Source organism: Rissa tridactyla, chromosome 16 (genome assembly GCF_028500815.1).
Source record: "Rissa tridactyla isolate bRisTri1 chromosome 16, bRisTri1.patW.cur.20221130, whole genome shotgun sequence".
In the NCBI taxonomy this organism is placed as follows: Eukaryota; Metazoa; Chordata; class Aves; order Charadriiformes; family Laridae; genus Rissa; species Rissa tridactyla.
In genome coordinates this window covers 4,240,244-4,260,146 of record NC_071481.1, presented here as the reverse complement: position 1 = coordinate 4,260,146, position 19,903 = coordinate 4,240,244, and the positions used below count along the sequence as shown (strand labels likewise).

Here is a 19,903-nt window from a genome sequence, read left to right as displayed (position 1 = left end):
TACCATTACTTTACAGATTCAAGGGAAAAAAAGCAGATAACCTTGGGGAGACCCGACCTTCAAACAGGTTCAAATAACTTTACCACGCTTTCCCTTCCTCTCTCCTACACAAGCACAAAATTACATACATGCACATGTTCCCACACGTATATACTCCCACATAAGCACAAATTTTTAGACATGCATATGCCCTCTCTCTCTCTCACACACACACACACGCACGCACAGAAAGCCTCTTGCCCATGTTCTCATGCACAGGCACTTGCCCACGTTCACATGTTTCCACACGTTTTTCTGCACTTGCAATTGCACTCTCATGTGCATGAACACACACACACACACACACAAAGCATAATACGCAAACGCAGTATGATAACTGCAGGAGAAAGATCAGACCTCTCAATGCTGACTCTGTTGGAATTTATTTTGGAAAGGAATTCCAGTGTTTGTTCCATACCCGGAGTGTTTGGATCATCAGAATATAATCCCATGAATTTACATAGTTAAAAATCAGACTACCTAAAAAATAAAAGCCCTTACTTTTGCAGTTTCCTATCCCTTCAAATCCAGCTTTCTAGGCAGTCTCGATCAGGAACAGATCCTAACAACACTTTAAGAGAGAGGTGCACGCCTGTCTGAGGAGATTCGCTATCTGTGCAGAGATCCACATCCCGAGCAGAACTTTGCAGGATGTTGCTATTGCAATCAAGCCCTTGATCTGCCACTGGGGCAGATCTGCGTGGCGGGTCCCTCATGCACCCCTGACTGTCTGACTGGCCACCTTTATGCACTTTGCATGTGCTGGGGGTACAGCTACCATCCTCCACCAGCTATGCCACACATCTAGCTTGTGATCATGCGAAGTACCAAAACCAAGGAGGCAATTCAGAGAACAACTCAGTTAAATTCCCAAAGTTGGAGGGTATGGTTACCCACTGTGGCCTCTTTCTGTCAGAATCAACTGAGACAAATGTTCTTCTCCACGATTTTCAACATCATCTGAATACTCTGCTCATGTGGGACCTGCTTAAGTCAACAACGCCCTCTGCTCCTCTACTTCCTTCTACGTGAGTACCTCAAAGTTCAATGCATGTACTCAGTGGCCGTATTTGGCACCTTGACTACACAGTCATTTCAACTTGAGGTACAGGTGTTCAGTACTTCAGAAAACCAGATCCTACCAGCTCACCTCACAGCACAGAGACAGACAGTGGTAACTTTCCTGTCCTGGCCTGTTTTCTCAGATAAAGTAACGGTACCGTGGCACATGGACATGGCTTATGTTTTGAAAATAAAATCTTATATAAAGCACAGTATTATTTCACAAGTATGTTAACCAAGGAAAAGAACATGGAAATGTTTTCCCATGCAGTAAAGTGGCACAGCAGGGTGAGGAACCCAGAAATCCTGTTTCCTAGATCCTGCTATAATCATTAGATAATATACAGTGTCCCTCCTTGCTAGGGAAAACAATGATTTCATCATTTCCATAGAGGGTGAGTTTGGTGGAAGGCAGGGCTATAGCCAGCTTTGCCTTTGCCCTACTGCAAAACCAGGTACACTGCACATCTCATTTGGAACTCACTTAGCTTAATTTCAAAAGGCTGGATAACATCCATGGTGGACTTTTCCTTTCTGCATCATCCTCTGGGAAAATGCAATAAATCAATACAATTACTCTATATTTTACCTATTGCCATGAGGCCCAAATTTCAGTGCTTTGTGAATTTTAGTGGTATTTAGTAAAAATTTCATGTCAGGTAGTAAAAATAGCCTCATTCGGGCAAAAGAAATCTAGGAAAGAAATTTAGTGTATGGCCACAGTTCTCAGAACCGCAACAAGGAGGAGAAACATTGGGGTTGATGTCCTGCTAAGATCCTCTCTCAGGTGGGAGTAAGCCTAGGCAGTACTATGCTTTCACCATCTCGTGTATCTTTTCAAGATTTGTCTGAAGATTGGCGAAAGTAAAAGACAAAGGCCAAAAGGCAGAGAGAATAGAGGGCGGGATCAGGTGCTCAACTGCTTGTTTCTGCTGTCTTCTGTGAGAAGAGAGGAAAGGCCTTTGCAGGGTCAGACAGCAACTGCAAAACTCAGGATCAAAACCCACAGCCCAGTTCCACCTGCCTCCATACACACCCAGAAACCTCAGCTGCTGGCTCCCTGCAGCTGCTGCTGAGGCTCTGAGGAGTCACAGAGTAAAAATCTACTTCTGGAGTGCTCATAGCGCAGGCTGGCTTGGGGCGGCAGCCACTGGAGTGAGAGACACTGAAGTGGTCCTGCTCTGTCACAGGGGCTCTGTCTGTCACGCGGGCCCAGGTTTTAAACTCTACTTGCTGTCCTGGAAAGCTGAGATGACAGTGCTCCAGCACCAGTGCTCCTTCTGGCAGTGTATTCTCCAGTTCACAACCAAAACCAGCCAAGCAATCCAAAACCTGGTAAAGACTTTTCTCACTCCTGCTTTCTGTGGGAGCAGTACAACTGTTCTTACAGAACAGACTTACCTGCTCTTCAGTGGGTTTGGCAAAGGGAGGCATCATACTTTTTGTATTTTTATTGCCCACTGCAAGGAAAGCAGACAGGAAAATCAGGACGTTGGAAGGAAAGAGAAGACAGACTGCAAGGCCAGGCTGTTGGTGCCAGAGCTTCTGCTACTGGTCTAAAAGGTCTTAACTTACCATTAACTTCGACCAGAGAGAACTGAGCTGCTGTGAAAACAAGAAGCAATGTCCACTGTCAAATTAAATACATCAATGAGAAGAATTGCCATGACTTTCAGAAGCTCTTTGGATCAGAAAGCAATGCCTGGCCAGTGAAAATGTTCCTACTAGCCCAGACATCAATAGAAATGTCTTTACTGACTTTCAGAGAGAGCAAGAACACCCCATGGCCTGGATGACTGCTAGAAATACCCCTTGGTTAACTATTACAAAGGTTGTTTCAACTTGTAAAACAACGGGAAGATCTCTCTCAGTAGGTCTGGCTGACGAGCAGAGAGCCCCTTTTGGCTGGAGAGTCAGTTGGAAAAGCCCATGTCTTGCTCAGTGTCAGAGTATTTCCAGCTTTAGAACAGAAATGACGTTGAGACCTTCACAGTTTGCTCCAGAGGATGTGACAAAAGGTCTCCAGAAATCTTGTGAATGGCCAGTTGTGTCATTGAGCACTGCCTGCCTCTGCTGGCATCATGGATGTGATAAAAATCTTGAAGCGGAATGGCAGTGAAGCAGAAGTTTAAAAAAAAAAAAAAACCACTCTAGCGCCTGACATTCTTTTTAGGATGCCAATAAAAGATAATGTTACCTGTAAAATGTGCAAGCTGCTTCTAGCACTGCGCCTCCCTCCTCTCCTATGCCCTTCTTCTGAATTTGTGCTACCCCCGCAGTGGACAGAAACTCATGAGAAAAGAGCACCGGGGCAGGAATGTCACAGACAGACCCTCAAGACTAAATCAACAGTTAAAGGGAACAGTCAGTGAGAGAGGTGCTGAGAATCTGACAGCTTTGCCTCCTGCACCATTTACAGCCTTGGTGGTTCCAAGGAAGCTTTTGCACTCCCTGACTGAGTTTTGGATCAAGCTTTATCACAATAGATTTTCTAACATCCATGTCAAATATGGAACAGGTATGAGGAAAGATGGGAGAGATTAGGCTGGGAGAAAGAAAACACAGTCAACATAGTAGAGCAGATTCACTGTGTCAAATTCAGCTCTAAGAGTGCTCCAGTGGGTTGTGTTTGTCCCAGTGTGAGCCGTTTCAGCTGCCTCACACTCGTGCATAGTGAGAAGTTCAAGGGCAAATGCTTTGATTTGGAAAAATCTTTCTGTTTGCCAGAGACATAAACTATTCAGTGAGGTGCTCAGAAAGTTTGCCTGCACCTCATTTTGGTTCTGTTTTCCTGTGCATTTGGGATGCTCCTGCTATTGGGATCTCCGTATGTAATATAGATTAAATACGACTTTGTGCTGATGCAGTGAATTTCATCAGAGGATCTCACAGCGTCTGCAAATTAATTAATTAAACTCTCATGGCACCCTACTGCTAGTATCACCATCTTATTTAGATGGCAACGGAGGCACTGAGAAAGAGTTGCCTTATTCTGGACCACCCAGAAGGTCTGCAGAAAAGCTGGAAAAAGAGCTCTGCAGGCCTGATGCTATGTCCCTTCTTCCACTGGCTCGACCAATTCCCTCCCTGCCCATTATCACACAGGCTAAGGATCTCTGTTGCAGCCTAATATAACATGAAATAGTTCAGCAGAGGAGATTTTTGTGGGAGGATACCGAATTGCTTTTGGGCAGCGAAGTATGATAATTAGGAGGGGTCCAGGGGGGGAAAAAGCAGAGGTTTATTCCTTGGTCTGAATTGAATTGTACAGATAATGCCTACAAGTCTTTTCTAACTCTGGCAGAGGACACCTTGGACTTCAGCTTTGCTGCTTTCATCTGCCTTGCAGCGCCTCCAGCGAACAGGATTTATCTGAAAGAAGCATTTTCCCTATGGGCAGCTGCTGTGGTGCCTTTAAGATTTGGAGTGATGCCCTCTGAAAGGGAAGCAAGAATATTTCAGAGGGACTCTCTCCTTCAGGAAAAAAGCCCAAACCATGTCTTTCCAAGACGGGGTCAACTCCTCAGCCCTTTATCTGGAAGCACTTACTACACAATTAATGGAAAGAACTCTCATCAAATGAGGGACAAATCATAAAATTAGGGAGATGGAAATTAGGCATGGACAAATGATCCAGGTGCAGGGGAGATTTATGGGGGAGGTTGTATTATAGCTAATGATTTCTGCTAATGATTCTCCAAAGTATAAAGTGGCACAGAGCCCACTCTCAATGGGACGAGAGAAAATCCTGCGTGCAGAGTGAAGGGCATTCCTCTCAGGAGCGGACGCTGGACCCACAGCACAGCAGTAGCGTCAGACCATTCTCTCCATCTCCTAACCCAGAGATGTGGTTGTGGAACTCACCAGGCCAGAGGGCTGCAGGAACAGTGGGGGCCTCCCTGCCATAACGAAAGTCACACAAAAAGCAGCACCTTTTCCCATGCCTCTCCTTCATCTGCTTCCAAGAACATCCTATCCCAACTCTATACCACCTTCTTTTTCCTGAAAGTAAGTCCTGACACAGCACTCAGCCAGATGGAGGTTCCCCTGCCATCACCACCAAATCGAGCTGCAATCTCACAGCTAAAAATGTGCAGGAGGAACCTGGTCCTTCCCAGCTCACCTCTTCCCTGCAACCAACCTATTCCAGTCACACAAATGATGGGAACAAAACAAGGTGGGTCAAGTTAAGCTCTCTTGTTCACCAGAAAAGTCTGCCTCAAGGGGTAAGACATTTCATTAACTCTTTCATTTTCTGTTTGGGAATCTCTCCTACTGACAGTTATTTCACCTTCCCTCTGCAGAGCACCCAGAGCTCCATCATAACCCTGAAAGCCACTGCTTTGACTCTAGCAGAGATGATATGAGCTGTGTGCTCTTTGCCTAGACTTAGAGCTGACACAGAGTAGATCTTTGCTTCTCAGCATTACATCCCTCCTTATTGCATTTCTCATCTGGAAGAGGTTGAGCCTCTGCCCACAGCAGCTCTGCTGGGGGGGTGTCTCACCAAAGGGGAGTAGAGGGACAGAATCCCCTCCTTCACCCTGCTGGCCATGCTGCTGGGGATGCAGCCCAGAGTGCGGTTGGCTTTCTGGGCTGCAAGTGCGCATTGCTGGCTCATGTTGAGCTTCTCGTCCACCAGCACCCCCAAGTCCTTCTCCTCGGGGCTGCTCTCCATCCATTCTCCACCCAGCCTGTATTTGTGCTTGGGATTGCCCCGACCCACGTGCAGGACCTTGCATTTGGCCTGGTTAAACTTCATGAGGTTCGCATGGTCCCAGTTCTCAAGCCTGCCCAGGTCCCTCTGGATGGCATCCCTTCCCTCCAGCGTGTCGACCGCTCCACACAGCTTGGTGACACTGGCAAACTTGCCGGAGCTGCACTCAATCCCCACTGTCCATGTCATTAACAAAGATGTTAAACAGCACCAGTCCTGGTACCAAACACTGATGAACGCCACTCATGGTAAAATCTGGGTCTTACAAGGGTTGGGAACACCCTTTGCCATCTTTTGTGATGAGGGGTGTAGTCCCAAGAAATGAGGCTCTAGAAACCTGGGCTCTAGGCTTGGCTCTGCCCCTAGGCACAAAATCCCACCTCTTAGTACCTCTGTGAAAATAATAATCATTGTGAAATGAAAATAATTATCCTGACCTGCTTCACACAAAGCTTTGAGATCTAGGGATAACAACAACGAGGTGTTTTTACTAGCTAATCCAAGTGGAGGATGTTATTAATGAATTGTAACAATCAGACTCTTAGCAAGCCATTCAACAACTATTTTCAGCCACAAAGGCAGAATTATTCCAAAACTTAAGGATGATTTTCACAGGAAATGGAAATTATAGGATCTAAGTTTTTGGAAGAAAATACAGGATGGGAGAGTTGTAAGGGGGTTGGGGTTCCTTTCCTACTGTCAGGGCAAAAAAGGACAATTAAAGCTGTGCTGCCCTGCACTCCTGTGGGAGCCCCGTCCTGCCAGCTCCAGTGATTGGTAGTTTGGACTGTTACTTCACTGTTCTTGGAGTAATAAAAATTCCTGGTGAGTTTCATTTGGAGCTCTGATCATGAATGGCACAATGATTCACAGAAATACAGGTAGGATTGGATGCCAAAACAGTACCAAGTAAAATCCGCTGAGCTGGTGGGTTCATGTATTGTGGGTTGTGTTCACCCCGCCCCCACCTCCTTGAAGGAATTGGATCTATCTGCCTCAGGGAGGAGATGAAAAAATGAGGGAACAGGGGGAAAAAGTAAGAGAGATACATGTAGAAAAGACATAAAGGAGATATTCTGGGCCTTAAAACATATAGCAACCCAGGAGAGCGAGGGACAGGAGGAGAGAGTTAATCCTGTTTGTCCAATCTCTCAATGAGCCACTCCAATCTCTACTAGCACAAGGAGACTCCTCTTCAGGGCTTGTTTCTGTTTATGTCCTACTGGATGTGTCCTAAACTGGGACCATATAACAAGAAGTATCTCCTTCCCTCAGCATAGTCATTAACTACAGTCAGGGTCCTAGTCTAGTCTGTAATTTGGTACACAGAGTTTGCTTCAAAAGCCCTTTTGTACCCACAGCCTTTGAAGGAATAGAGTTTTTATAGAGACCAAAGAGAGCTTCAAGTCTTCTTTCCTCCTGCTGGGAAGTTTCGATTAACACTGACGGCAGTCATGAGCCATACACCTCAGAGAAGTGTCTCAAAGAAAGGAAAAGATTGCAGAATTAATGAACAAGGAGAGAAGGGTGTTTAAAAATGAAGAATATGGAAAAGAAAATATTCCCTGGTATTATCTTTATGTCTTGTTTTCTCTCTCCTGTGTATCTTTGCCCTCTCCTTAAGCCTGCCAGGATGAAGACTTTCTTAATTGTGGTTTGGGGTTTCTTTTTCCAATAGGAATTCTTGTTTCCTACCTCTTTTTTTTTCTTTCTCCCTGTTAAGAAGGTGAGGTTGAGCAGTTCTCCTGTAACTAAGATAACATTTACTGTACTCATCTTCCCAGATCTGCTCTCACCCGATGCAATACAACCCCACATCAAGTGAATTTCTCTATACCTGTGGCAGGGAAACAAGCCTTCATGAGATCCTGCACAGTATTTGTGATTGCCAGTCTATCTAACAATCAACACTGATGGGCAGCACTACAAAACGTTTCAGATGGACAGACAAACATATAATGCTTGTGCTTAAATAGAAAACCTAATGAATAGACAAAGATGTTGTAAACTTCCCTGTCTTTTTATTAACCTGGTCTGGGGCTGGTTTTGTGCCCTGATTAAGCAGAATGAGCTGTACCATCTGAAGAAGACTGACCTGATAGGGAAAAGGGTCAGGGTGAAAAGGGTCACCTAAGGTCTATAAATTAAAACCTACAGTCTAAGTACATTCTCTCCAATTCTCCCTCTCTCTCTCTCAAAAAAAAAAAAGAAAGAAAAAAAACCCCAAATTCAAAGCTAAATAACCTGTATTTATTGTTACCACACAGAACGCCCAGGAAAGGATTTTACATACTAGGTGCCTACACCTTTGCCAACCTGTGCAGTGCTCAGCTCTACCACATTGTCCCATCATGGGAATGGATGCTCTGCTGAAGTTGCACTGCAGGGCTGACACACAGTAGGTGCTGGCTCTGGTGACACAGGAAGGCATGCTTTTCCCCACTCACCTCAAATCCCTTCCAGAGCAACATTTCAGCATGTTATGAAGTTCACAAAGATGTATTGCTTGGACAAGCTCTCACTAGCAGACGTCCTTAGCGTCATTAGGTTCTCATCAGAATAGGAATTTTATCTGTTGCATCCCAGTCAGAGTTAGGACTGACTGCCTTTCTCGGCCTGCTCTGCTTTTTTATTAAATCCCAGCCACCATATCTACTGGGTATACTGTTTCTAGTAGAAGTGTAAATTCTGAAGCCAAAAGGGATCAATGAGATCATCCAACTAACTGAGATTAGCTATGCAGAGATCACCACGCTGTGTGCAGAGTACTAGTTCAGAGTTCAGTGGGGTCTAGTCCTAAATTTCTGTTGTTGCTGACCCTTCCTCTCTTGGGCCAGCTCCTTTAACATGTTCAAGGAAAGTTCATATTTCAATCATCACTCAATTTTGCCTTAGGGTAGAGGATGGACTACGTACTTTCCTCCCTCCCAGGAGACATCTCTGTCCATTTCTATGATTATCACGCTGGAAAGGATCCCTTTAGGTCAAGCTCACAACCACCTTGAGTTTCTTTCAGAGAAGAATAGTGTACACATTAGCCCACTCATTATGCGTTTTTCCTGCTACATCTCCATGTTTTATTCCCTCAAGGGTATTACAAGTTTTGACCATAGGAGCCTGCTCCGGCAGCCCTTACCCATGCAGACAGACCCTCTGAAATAAATAGCAGCACAGCAGCCTGAGTCTGCTGGACGCTGAGACCTCCCAGCCATGGGTTACAGGACTATATATATTGTGCAATTTGTATGTCCATAGTGGTATTGATCACAGCATTTGTAATGTTTCTCCATATACAAAGAGCAAACGGATGCTGTCAGTCAGAATAACATTCATTTTAGATTACATGAACAAACTAACTATAAGCAAAATCTCCATGAGACAGCTCTGTGTGCAAGCATGTATCTCTCTTTTTCTTCCTCTTTCCTCTGGCATGCTGCAATGAAATTAACACAAAATAGTCCTTAAGAGCTAACAAAGTGCAAATAATGCTTAGCTCTCACGTAATGCTTTTCATTTGCGAATCTCATGGCAAACTTCATTACCCATATTGCACAGGCAGGGTAGCTGGGGCACAGAGGGACACGGCGGTATGCCCAAGGCTGAGGAAGAAGCGGCAGAGCTGGGAAGAGGCCCCCGTGAGCCTCCATTCCCAGTTGAGTGCCTCAGAGCCCACCAGTCACACAGCTATGCACACAGCAGGCAGACAGACATGCAGGTAAGACCTGCTGCCGGAACAGACGAAAGGTCCTTCTCTTTGCAGGCCTGCTCTTTAACTTCTTTGTCCTCTTGTCAGATTTTATTCCCGAGCCCAGATGGACCTGATTATTGTGATTACTCACACATCACTGTAAGGTGAAATATACAGCTTCACCCCACTGACTAAGAAAAATAAATAGGACTCTCTCCCCACCACCCACACCCACTCCCACACTTCCCTCCGAACTTGAAATAAAAAACCTGCAAAAAGATTCCCGATGGCTTTGTCAGGGAGGGGGGATGGTGAGGATTGGTACAGTATATAACATCTCAGCTCTCCCGGATCAGTCACGCTTCCTAATTCAATAAGGTGAGAAGGAGCATAATTTGATCATATTTGTTTTGCATCACTGCAAAAACAGAAAATGAGGGGCTGCAGAGCCGCACCAATTTACTTCATCCGACCTTGATTAAAAGAAAATTAATTGCCGCATCTCTCAGGATATCTCAGGCAGCAGCCAATGGCTCTCCAGAATGGCACAAAAAAAAAAAGAAAGAAAGAAAGAAAGAAAAAAAGAAGGAAAAAACCAGGGAGCGAGGCACAGAGAATCTTTGCCCTTTCATCTCATATCACAACTGTCTTATTGGAAGTGTTGGCAGGCTGAGGGAAAAAAAACAAGTGCTCAGGAAATCACGAGGAAGTCAATACAGGTTTTCCAGGGTTTTCAGCCGGTATTTCCCTTCTGTGTTTACCACCGCATTCCCAACTGCTCGGGGTTGTACCAGTCTCATAAGGTCTGTCTTGTGAGGCCACAGGAGTAAAGCTGGGAGGATCTCAAGGCAAGACTTGGCTTAGGGCAGCTGGTAACAGGACACAGAGGCTTTTCTTGCTATACTTCCCCATTCACTCAGAGCCAGTCTATGCTAGAAATTATTTATGGTAATGTCAATTAGGGCCATGATTTTTTAACTGTATTTCTACACTGCGAAAAGCTGTAGAGTAGCTGCAGTGATACAGGAACCAAAGTGCTTTTACCAAGATAGCTGATTTCCCTCAAGAAACTAATTTAAGCCATGCCAAGCCAACAAAAGCACTCTTTGGCTGATCCAAGCTCCGTCTCACTAGTAGGATGCACTGACAGCAATACCAGCCAACATGTTCTAGTGTCAATTAGGAAAGACAGTAAGATGGTGTAATGACTCTGGGATAGTCTTAAAGAAAGACAGAGGAATACATTCCAAATATTATTCCAATACCCTTTCAAGGGATATTCAAAAGGGCTAGCGTTTGCCCAGTGAACTTTAGCCTTAACCTTTCAAAGCCAAGGAAGAAAACAGGCTGCGCCAGAGGGTGAATCACAGTGGCTAGGTTGGCTTCTGCTCTGAATTGCCATCTAGGCAAGCGTGCCCCTCTCTGTGTTTGTACAGGGAATGGAGAGATTAACCTCAATAGGCTAAAGACAGCCTCTGTGAACAGTCCCCATAAAGACTCCACCTAGAGGGAAGACCCTTTCAAAGACTCACTTGAACTGTAAAGTCAGTGACTGCCCAAACGGCCGCTACTACAATACTTAGACTTTTAAAAGTGATGTACAAAGGAAAAAAAGTGTCTGTGCTCAAAACAATATACATGTCTTTTTCTTGTTTGGTCCTTTGGGTTCATCCATCTGAGTCACTGTTTAGCAGAGAAGGGTGGTCAGACATTAGTTCCTCTTAGCTGGCTCTGCTCCATGCTGTAGGTGCTACTGAATGCTCTTTTTGGCAATTTCAGTAGAGGCCATTGACTAAATAAACCACAAGGATTTCTCTTGACCTGGCTTCTCTTGACTGGTTGCAAAGCGATGAGAATCGGCAGCTGGTGGCTGCCCATGACCTTGCTCGTCCTGTCCACACTGCTGCCCAGGCTCTGCTTTCTCCAGCCACCTGGAGACCTCACAAGCCCCCAGCCTGGGAACTTGCACCAGCACTAAACTCTCACACAAAATTTCTGATGGGAAAAAAAGATGACGACTCTGGCTGATCCAGTGCAATTATCAGATCAGAAGTGCCTGCTGCAATCCCACTCAAATCTGTATTAAAAATTCATTTCAAGTGTTCTTTTTTTTTCCCTTTAGCTGCAAGTAGAAGAATTTACCCAGCTGTTTTATTAGGAAATTAAAGGGCACATTTTTCTAAGCAATGCACTGGAATTTAGATGGACTATAACCATGACTAGTGTTAATGTGAGAAAGGATATATCTGTCCTCAACTTCCAACCATCCATCCATCCCACTGCACACATTGCTGTATTAGCCATAACCCAAGCAATGCTAAATCTTAGACTCTTAATATCACAGGAATATAGGATTAGAAGGGAGCTCTAGAGGTCACTTAGTCTGGCCGCTTACTTCTATGCAGGACCAACTATAGCTACATCATTCTTGTTTGCCTAGCCTGTTTTAAAATCTCCCTTTGATGGAGATGGTACAACCTACCTAGACAATCTATTCCAATGTTTAACTATCCTTATCGTAAGAAAGTTTTTCCTAATGGCTAAGCTAAATCTTTCTTGCTGCAATTTAAGCCCATTATTTCTCGCAATTTAATTCTTACTTCCTGGGCCTCATCCTTTACATAAGAACATTTCTGCAAAAGTCTCAAAGTCTTCATAATTTAACATTTCCAAATTCCATCCTGATAAAGGTCAATCTATTGCACACAGAAACAACAGAAGAGACGTCCAGTCCCTTCAGAGGTAAAAAGGAAACCAAACAGATCATTCCACAGATGGAAAATTTCCATGCCACAAAAGATTCCCATTTAAAAAAGAAACGGCAATGTTTTAAATTTGTGTTTTTACAAATAAGTTAAAGACAGGGTATTCTTTACATGTTAACCCTACTGGAAAGCTGTAGCTTAATGTATCACACAATCTGTTGTTTTGGAATGGGCGGTAAATGTTAAAAAAAAAAAAGCACACAAATATTCGCTAAAGAGTCCTGATTTAAACACAAATACTTTGGGCAGTCCAAGGGCCTGTCCTGGTCCCTGAAATCAAAGGAATGATCCCCACTGCGGTTTACTCCACGTACAAAGCAGTCACAGATTTTACCCAGGTTCACAGATGCAGAGTAGAATATGGGACATAATTAGGACAGATGGGTCCAAAGAGCAAAAGTGGAATCAGATCTGATTTTCCCAGTGCTCCAGGATGCAGAAATATAAACCTTTGATTTTGGCTGTTACCGAGCTTTACAATAGCAGCCACAAGGCCCAAAGACAAGACAAGGGGCTGCATGGTGCCTAGTCCCGTACCGGCTCCCCCAAGCAGCAGTATGCCAACAAAAGCCCCAGTGCCAAAAAAAAGTGCTTCCCGTTTGGACTCCTGCAGTCCCACTTATGTTTCCCAGGTTACAGGAAAATTTTATTTCACTTATGAAATGGTGAGAATCTGCTTGTTTAAATTAACTGCTCCTTTGGGTGCTTTTGCTGGGCAGTCTTGTAGACAAAAGAACAGTTTTAAGCTCTGATTCTGCAAAATTTGAGGTGGCACTTAGGAATAAGCAATGCTGTGCAAACCCATCAAGTCATACTGAGGCCAAAAAGGGTCTTCCTGCGCCAGAATTTAAGCCTGTCTACATGAAGAATCAGAGACCAACAGAGCAGTTTGGGGAAACAAACACTCTTTATACATGAAATCAAATTAACACTCCTATGGTCACGCAGACAGTAGAGTCAACCAACCATGAGAGTTACAGTGGAATCAACTTAATTAGCCCTCCTGTTTTAACTGAGCAGTCCATCTCCTCCAGAAAAACCCTGTAGACTTTAATGGAAATGGAGTTCCACAGAAATTTTCCTAAAACCCTCCAGTCAGATGGAGAATGAGGTCCAATTCAGGTTTTGAATCATTTTATGGATTGTGATAGGAAATGCAGAATTCTGTACTGAGCAGACACAGTCCATCAATAGAGTATATGCAAACAGGCACAGTGCATGCAAGTATATGTACATACACAGGCAAAGTTTGTAAGCTAAGAATTCTCAGTTTGCTGTAGATCTGAACATGGAGTGATACAGAAACTTGCACAGGACTTTTCCTCAGTACATGTAATTTGCACAAAAATTTATGTAAACATAGTATGAATTTTTGATAATAATTTGGGGATGCACATGAAACCTAAGATTACTTTAATAAAATACTTGTGTATCTATAAATGCGTCTGCAGAAGTATTTTGAGTAGTGTAAGCACGGTGGGAACAGGCTATATTTATCACATGTTATTCTATGTGCAACATTTAAGTGTACTATTCCAACTATTTGTGTGATACATACCAGGTCTGACTGCTTTTATTCTGAGTGTGTACAGAGCTTTGTATATAAAAGATAACAAGCATGCATATGCATATGCATATATGTACTGTGCACATGCAGCAAGAATATTTACAGCCTCTGCTCTGTATGCATGCATGAACGCACATATGTGCACATAAGCATGTGTTTGCAGCATATGAGATGCAGTGGGGGACCTAATATCATTGCAACCACATGTGCTATTATATAGAACATGTGTCCCAGAAAAAATCATCCTGATGTTCTTTCTCTGCTCTCCAAGGTTAACTTAAATAAAACAAAGAAAGCAGTTTCCCTTGTCAATAATTCATGGCTTGCTTTAATAGCCCATCTTAAAAACATACATAATTTCCCCCAATTTTCTGATACACTAATTACCTAGCTCTAAAGCCAATGGTGTTCTGTATTTGACCTAAGTGATACATTATCTGGAAACCCCTTCTAGCCCAGACACAGAACCATTTACTTTCAACATCCATCACTTTTGATTTTCTTCATGTTTGTCACCATCTATCACTTGAGCTTCCAGGTCCTGATCCTGCTTAAACTGGAGTCAACAGTACAATTCCAGTGGGAGCAGGGCTGGAGGAGCACCCAGCATTCCCTTTCTTCAACTCTATTCCTTTCTTTTTCTTTGCTGTCTAAAGCAGCTGGTAACAGCAATATATCGCACCGATACACCAGGAGTCCCTCAAAGATCTCAAAGCACTCTAACAGGCTACCCAGACAAGTATTTGCTAGCTCAGTAAATCTCAAATCACTTTCTAAAAGAAGTTCATATTACGAGCCTCATTTTACAGATGATGAAACTGAGGCAACTGGCATAAAATGATCTGACTTCTTCCGATGGGCGAGGGACAGAAGCGAGGAAGACATGTTATCTCCACCAGCTTGGCCACGCTGCCTACCACTGCCCAGTCTGCCACGCAGCTGTCTCTGTGGTGGAGCACAACTGCTGCTGAACAGCCCACAGGAACAGTTAGGCCAGCGCACGCTGGAATAGGAAACGAAGGAGTATCCTGTTTGTAGCTGAAAGTGCCAGGAAAAGTTTAAAGAGGTTGAATGCAGCTTCTCACACTTGAATTTGCCCACAACTCTCAGACTATGACTATTATTACTGTGAAAAGTACTACTAGATCTTCCCTGTTAAACCGCAGGGAAGTCTTTGGAAGAGGAAATAACATCCCCACAGCAGAGATGCAGATACCAACTGAATGAGCAGCAGCATTTCCCTAGCTTATTGTGTGCTGTCTAAATGGGAGCTCTGGAAAATGCCTTCATTTGTGGCTGCAAAGTATCAAAAATCTAGCCTTATAAGAACAGAAGTTTTAAAGATTATGGTTAGGGCCTTTGTACACTTGTATCAGAACAAAGTGCGTAAACAGAAACCATTAATACCGGAAATAAGTCACACACAGGTAAGGATGTAATGTACTCTCTGCAGGTGAAGGACTATATGGCAACTACTATATAGTGCTGTGCAGCATGACTCTCTGTAATGCTACCCAAACTGACAAGAGGCAGGGACTGAATGCAGGCCATTCCACACAAGAAGGAAAAAAAAAGTTCATATTTGCTGGAGAGTGGCTGTAGCCGGTTCTTATTCTTTTGAAGATTGGCCACAAGGAGGGGACAAACAAGCCATTTCTGTAACAGGGTGCATGGCTCTAGAAAAGGAACATGTGCTATAACTTCAGTGCACACATGTATACATGTCCAATGGCCAAACACACTGGTGCAATGCAATGTGAATCCTCTAATTCTAAAACACAATCTGTGTGCAATGTGGATTCGGTAAGTGTGTGTCGCAGTGTAGTAGGTGTGACTGTGTGTGCATGAGTATTATATGTGCTTGTGAGTACAGTAGGTGTGGTGTATATGTACAGTACAGCATGTGTTTGGATTCTGGGAGTAGGGGATGTTTAGTAATTAAATCCCTTTTCATCCTTCTGCACCTGTCTCCTTCTGAAAACTGAGAGAACAGACGTCAACCGGGACAAGGGCTGGATTGAATACAGCCAATTCTGAAATATTTATTAGCTTGTGACACCACTCAATGGAGGAGAAGGAATGCTGGCTAATCCGCCCAGCAAGTGCTCGCTTGGTGGAGGGGCATTTTTCTACTGTGCCTCATTATATTTCAACTACTGTCTACTTTGTCAAAAATGGTATCATTTTAATTTGTGTCTATATTTATTTTCAAATACTTTTGCTAGTAACCAGAGATTTCAGAGCACTGGGTTCAGAATCTAGGCTTACCTCCTTGACTTATGGCTTCCTGGCCGTATTACAGAGCTGTTCTAGAGCTTCTGTTCTGTGGGTGTATTTTCTTCATACTGCACTCTTCTAACTGTCATTCACACCAGTGAGGACCATGCAAAGTACACTCAATAGAGAAGAGACATCTTAAATTTCCTGGGTTTGTATTCACACACCTGCACATCTCTCAATTTGTAATGCAACAAGGAGCTCCCCACAGCACTACAGACAGGACTTGAAACCCAGATGTGAGCAATCCCGCACTCTCACTGGACCTTAGATTTCACGTAAATGGAAGTTACATGCGCTTTCTTCAGGCTTTTGCAGGACACTGGTCAATGCCTTACGGTACAGCAGTCAGCAAATTTGTCTGGATCAGTGACTATGAATAGACTTGAGCCTCAGGTATAACTGTGTAAGGTTTAAGTCATGACATGGGGACCCAGGTTTTAAGCTTCCTTACATTTGGGAGTTCTTGCATTTGGACTGTGGTTTTGAGTCGCCATCTGTGCTGGTGAATTGGTATGAGCTTTCACTAGTTCCTCTGAAAAGGTTCCTGACCCATATGGGGCCATTGCTGGTGAAATCCTGAAGGGTTGTGGACTGCCTGTGGGGCAGCGCTGGGCCTCCCTCTGCTTAGAGAACTTCATCAGTTTATTAAAATGTATCAACCAGTGAGACTCCTCCCACCACAGTATGCATTATGTTTGAAACTGTATGAACTACCACAGGCTGAGTTTGTATATATCCATTTACCTTCCTATACAGATAATATTACCTTCCTATACAGATAAGGTATAGCTATGCATTCCTGCATATATATATGTATACATGTGTACAGGCAGGTATCCATCCTAGAGCCATAGACCTGTATGCAAGCCTGACATTATCTTTGCTGTGAGTGGCCACACCCTTATCCCTTAGAAATAATAATTTTTGAAGGTAAAACTACATTGGAGGGCTTATAGCATCAGAGGGAGCATTCAGACAGAGCAAAGATTACAGTCGTCTCTCGTGGCAGCAAACAGAAATGTTAGTTTTCTTGTAAATGGGAGCTTATATACATGGTAAGATGCCTTCTCAAAGACTCTATCGCTGGAGAGAGCTTGTCCCTTCCTGTTAAAAGAGTATTCAGTGCTCTTATAGATAACACCAGTCCAGAGGCTGCCTTTAGTTGAAGGGGAGGACTGGACTTTGATTTTTAGTGGAGAGCAAAATCTGCCCGCACCAAAAGCCTCTGTGTGCAGCGACTTCCTGGGAAGGAACTTTCTCTTCACCAAAGTAGAAAATATCCAGTGATCCTCATGGAACTCAGAAGTAACCTTCTCTTTAGGATCTCTTGGGAATTTGACAGATTCCAGCTAGATGCAGATGCTGCAGTTCCCTGAATAGGGATGGGGGTTAAAAAGTTTTCTTACCAGCACTGCGCAAAAAAAGAAAAATAAAAAAAAAAGGCAAGACTGACAGCAAATCCCACTGTGTGAGGCTTATTCTGGATGGTTTTGGCATGATGCATTGTTGCAACTATTGTGTTTGAGCAGTAATTAGACGTGGCCCTGGGGGACTGCAAGTGCATTAGAAGGGACTCTCCATGAGCCAAATGGCTGCTCTTATTGTTCTCCACAGGGTACTTAGGATGTTCTTAGAACCAAATCCTTCCATAATGCTGCAGAAAAGGGACTGCAGCATGAGACCTGCAGCACCATCACTGATTTCCTACATCTGATAAAATTCACTCATTTTAGCACTTGCGCAAGCTCTGCTCGCCCACTTTCCTGACGACACTGACAAGTGCAGTTCATCATGGTGGAGCAGCCTGACACTGTTTCTACATCACGGCAATGTGCTCACACTTTGCAAACTGTGTGCTATGTACGTAATGACAAATATTCTTTAAAGCAATTTTCAGTGTCAAGAATGGACAGCATGAGGCTTGAAAGCCAGAAGACCTGATGTCTCATTGATGGTATCATTGTCTCCACACCCACCAATAACATTCAATCCCTTTTCCAATTGATCACATTGGGTTCTTCATATCTGTTGACCATATTAAACCTCTTGGTCGTGGAATTATTCTGTTTGTCCCATAGAACACTATCACACTAGCTTCAAAACACCAGGTATTCCCTGTCACACCAGTCGTACTCATTCCTTTCACTGCAGTGAGCGTATTGTGTCTTCCTGTCTCATTTGCTATAGTGGCTTCCTGAGCTGTACTAATTATATGGGTATTTTCCTGTATCAATGGTTATAGCCAATCTCTTCCACAATGTTATGGAGATCCAGTTATCACTGATTATACTGGAACCAAAGTGCCCCCTATGTCCTGCTGTCTCAGTGACTTCACAGCGCCTTTTCACTGAACACCATACTGCTATTTTATATGGTGTAATAGCCTATACCAAGAAGCCCACTTAGACACTTCAAGTCATTTGGTTTCCTTTCCAACTTAAGCATGTAATAAACAGACAACACCATACAGTTTCATAGAACAGAGAGAAATACTATATCTCATAGGTGAATTCCTCTCTTGACCCTATTTCACAGTTTCTGCTCAGATTATGTTGCAGCTAAATAGAGGGAAAGAGCGCCGGTAGGACCCTCTCACACAGATGGAAGCCTCATCTTTGTCTCGATCTCAGCTTTTGAGGTGCTCACCCACAGAAAGAAGTTGCAATCTCAGACTTCAGTTTTCCCTCTTCAAGACCCTGGGTTCCCTCTAAAATTTCGAAGAAAGCAAAAAAGGAGGAGTAGACATAATGCATGCAGTATAACAGAAATTAGGAGAACAGCCTCATTTTAAGCAAATCCAGACAAGTATGAGACTGTCTACTTTGCAGCTCACAACAGGACCCGTCCCTTCCTTCTCTACTCAGCGTTGCCAATGTGACATCAACATACTTGCAGGAACCCCACTGACAGTGAAGAGATTCTGGTTGTGCATCTTCCGCTTACGAGAAAAGCCTCCTAGAAATCTCCTGTCTCAGCCAGGCAGACACAGCACTCAGAACCTACCAGAATCAGTTCCGGGGTCAGTGCGTGGGACAGCCTGGGAATGCCATGCTGATGTAGGTCACGGTGAGCACTGTTCCACTCTGTGTCTCTCACGCCTGCTTAAAGGGCCACCTAAAAGGGACAGGAGTCCCCAAACCATAGCCACATGATCCCTTCTTGCAGATGGGCCAGGCCATCTGTTGAGAGTATCAGGGCCTATATACTGCTTTGCAGAGTGCTTCCCCTTTAAGACAGGACTGTGCAGCCTTTATTTGCTTGTTGAAACTGTTCAGTTTTAGGACAGGGGGGGAGGTCACACCTGTTGTGGAACTTGATAGAAGGCTTATTTATAAACTTTCAGAGCTTGGGATTCTTGCAGAGCTGAATGCGCTGATGTCCGGAGGGGAAGGTCACCGAAATGCTTGTTTATAAAAGCAGCAGCAACTGGAAAAACCATAAAAGTCTGAAATGATGAAATTAACAAGCTATTTGATCAGGCGCATGGGCTATGTGCTCTGTGGTCAGCCAGAAAAACCTCGCACGTAAGAGTCTACCCTGCTGGCTGCCACCCTGAAATTCTCCTTCAGAGGCGAATGTGTTGCTCCCGAAGAGAGCAAAAAATAATCAGCTGCTTAGTATGGTCTACTTTTGGGTCGCTGGCTGGTCCAGTCTTAATTTGACCTTGCATGGAAAGGGGAAAGCCTACTCTGCACTTGGTATCACAGCTAATCCACTCTTTAGTTTCGCAACTTCAAAGAGCTACACCACTTGTTAACATGCAGAATGTTCTTTTAGCAAGGAGT

At 43.9% G+C, this 19,903-nt stretch overlaps 1 protein-coding gene across 1 annotated transcript in view; it reads right to left on the bottom strand.

Annotated features, from left to right (window-relative positions):
• The window catches only part of CASZ1 (castor zinc finger 1), a 243,292-nt gene extending 224,062 nt beyond the window's left edge, over nucleotides 1-19,230 (bottom strand). The window contains exon 1 of the mRNA XM_054222318.1: nucleotides 19,122-19,230. The gene's annotated coding sequence lies outside the window, so the exon portion shown is untranslated. The remainder of the gene's footprint in view (nucleotides 1-19,121) is intronic.
• Between the last annotated feature and the right edge of the window lie 673 nt (nucleotides 19,231-19,903).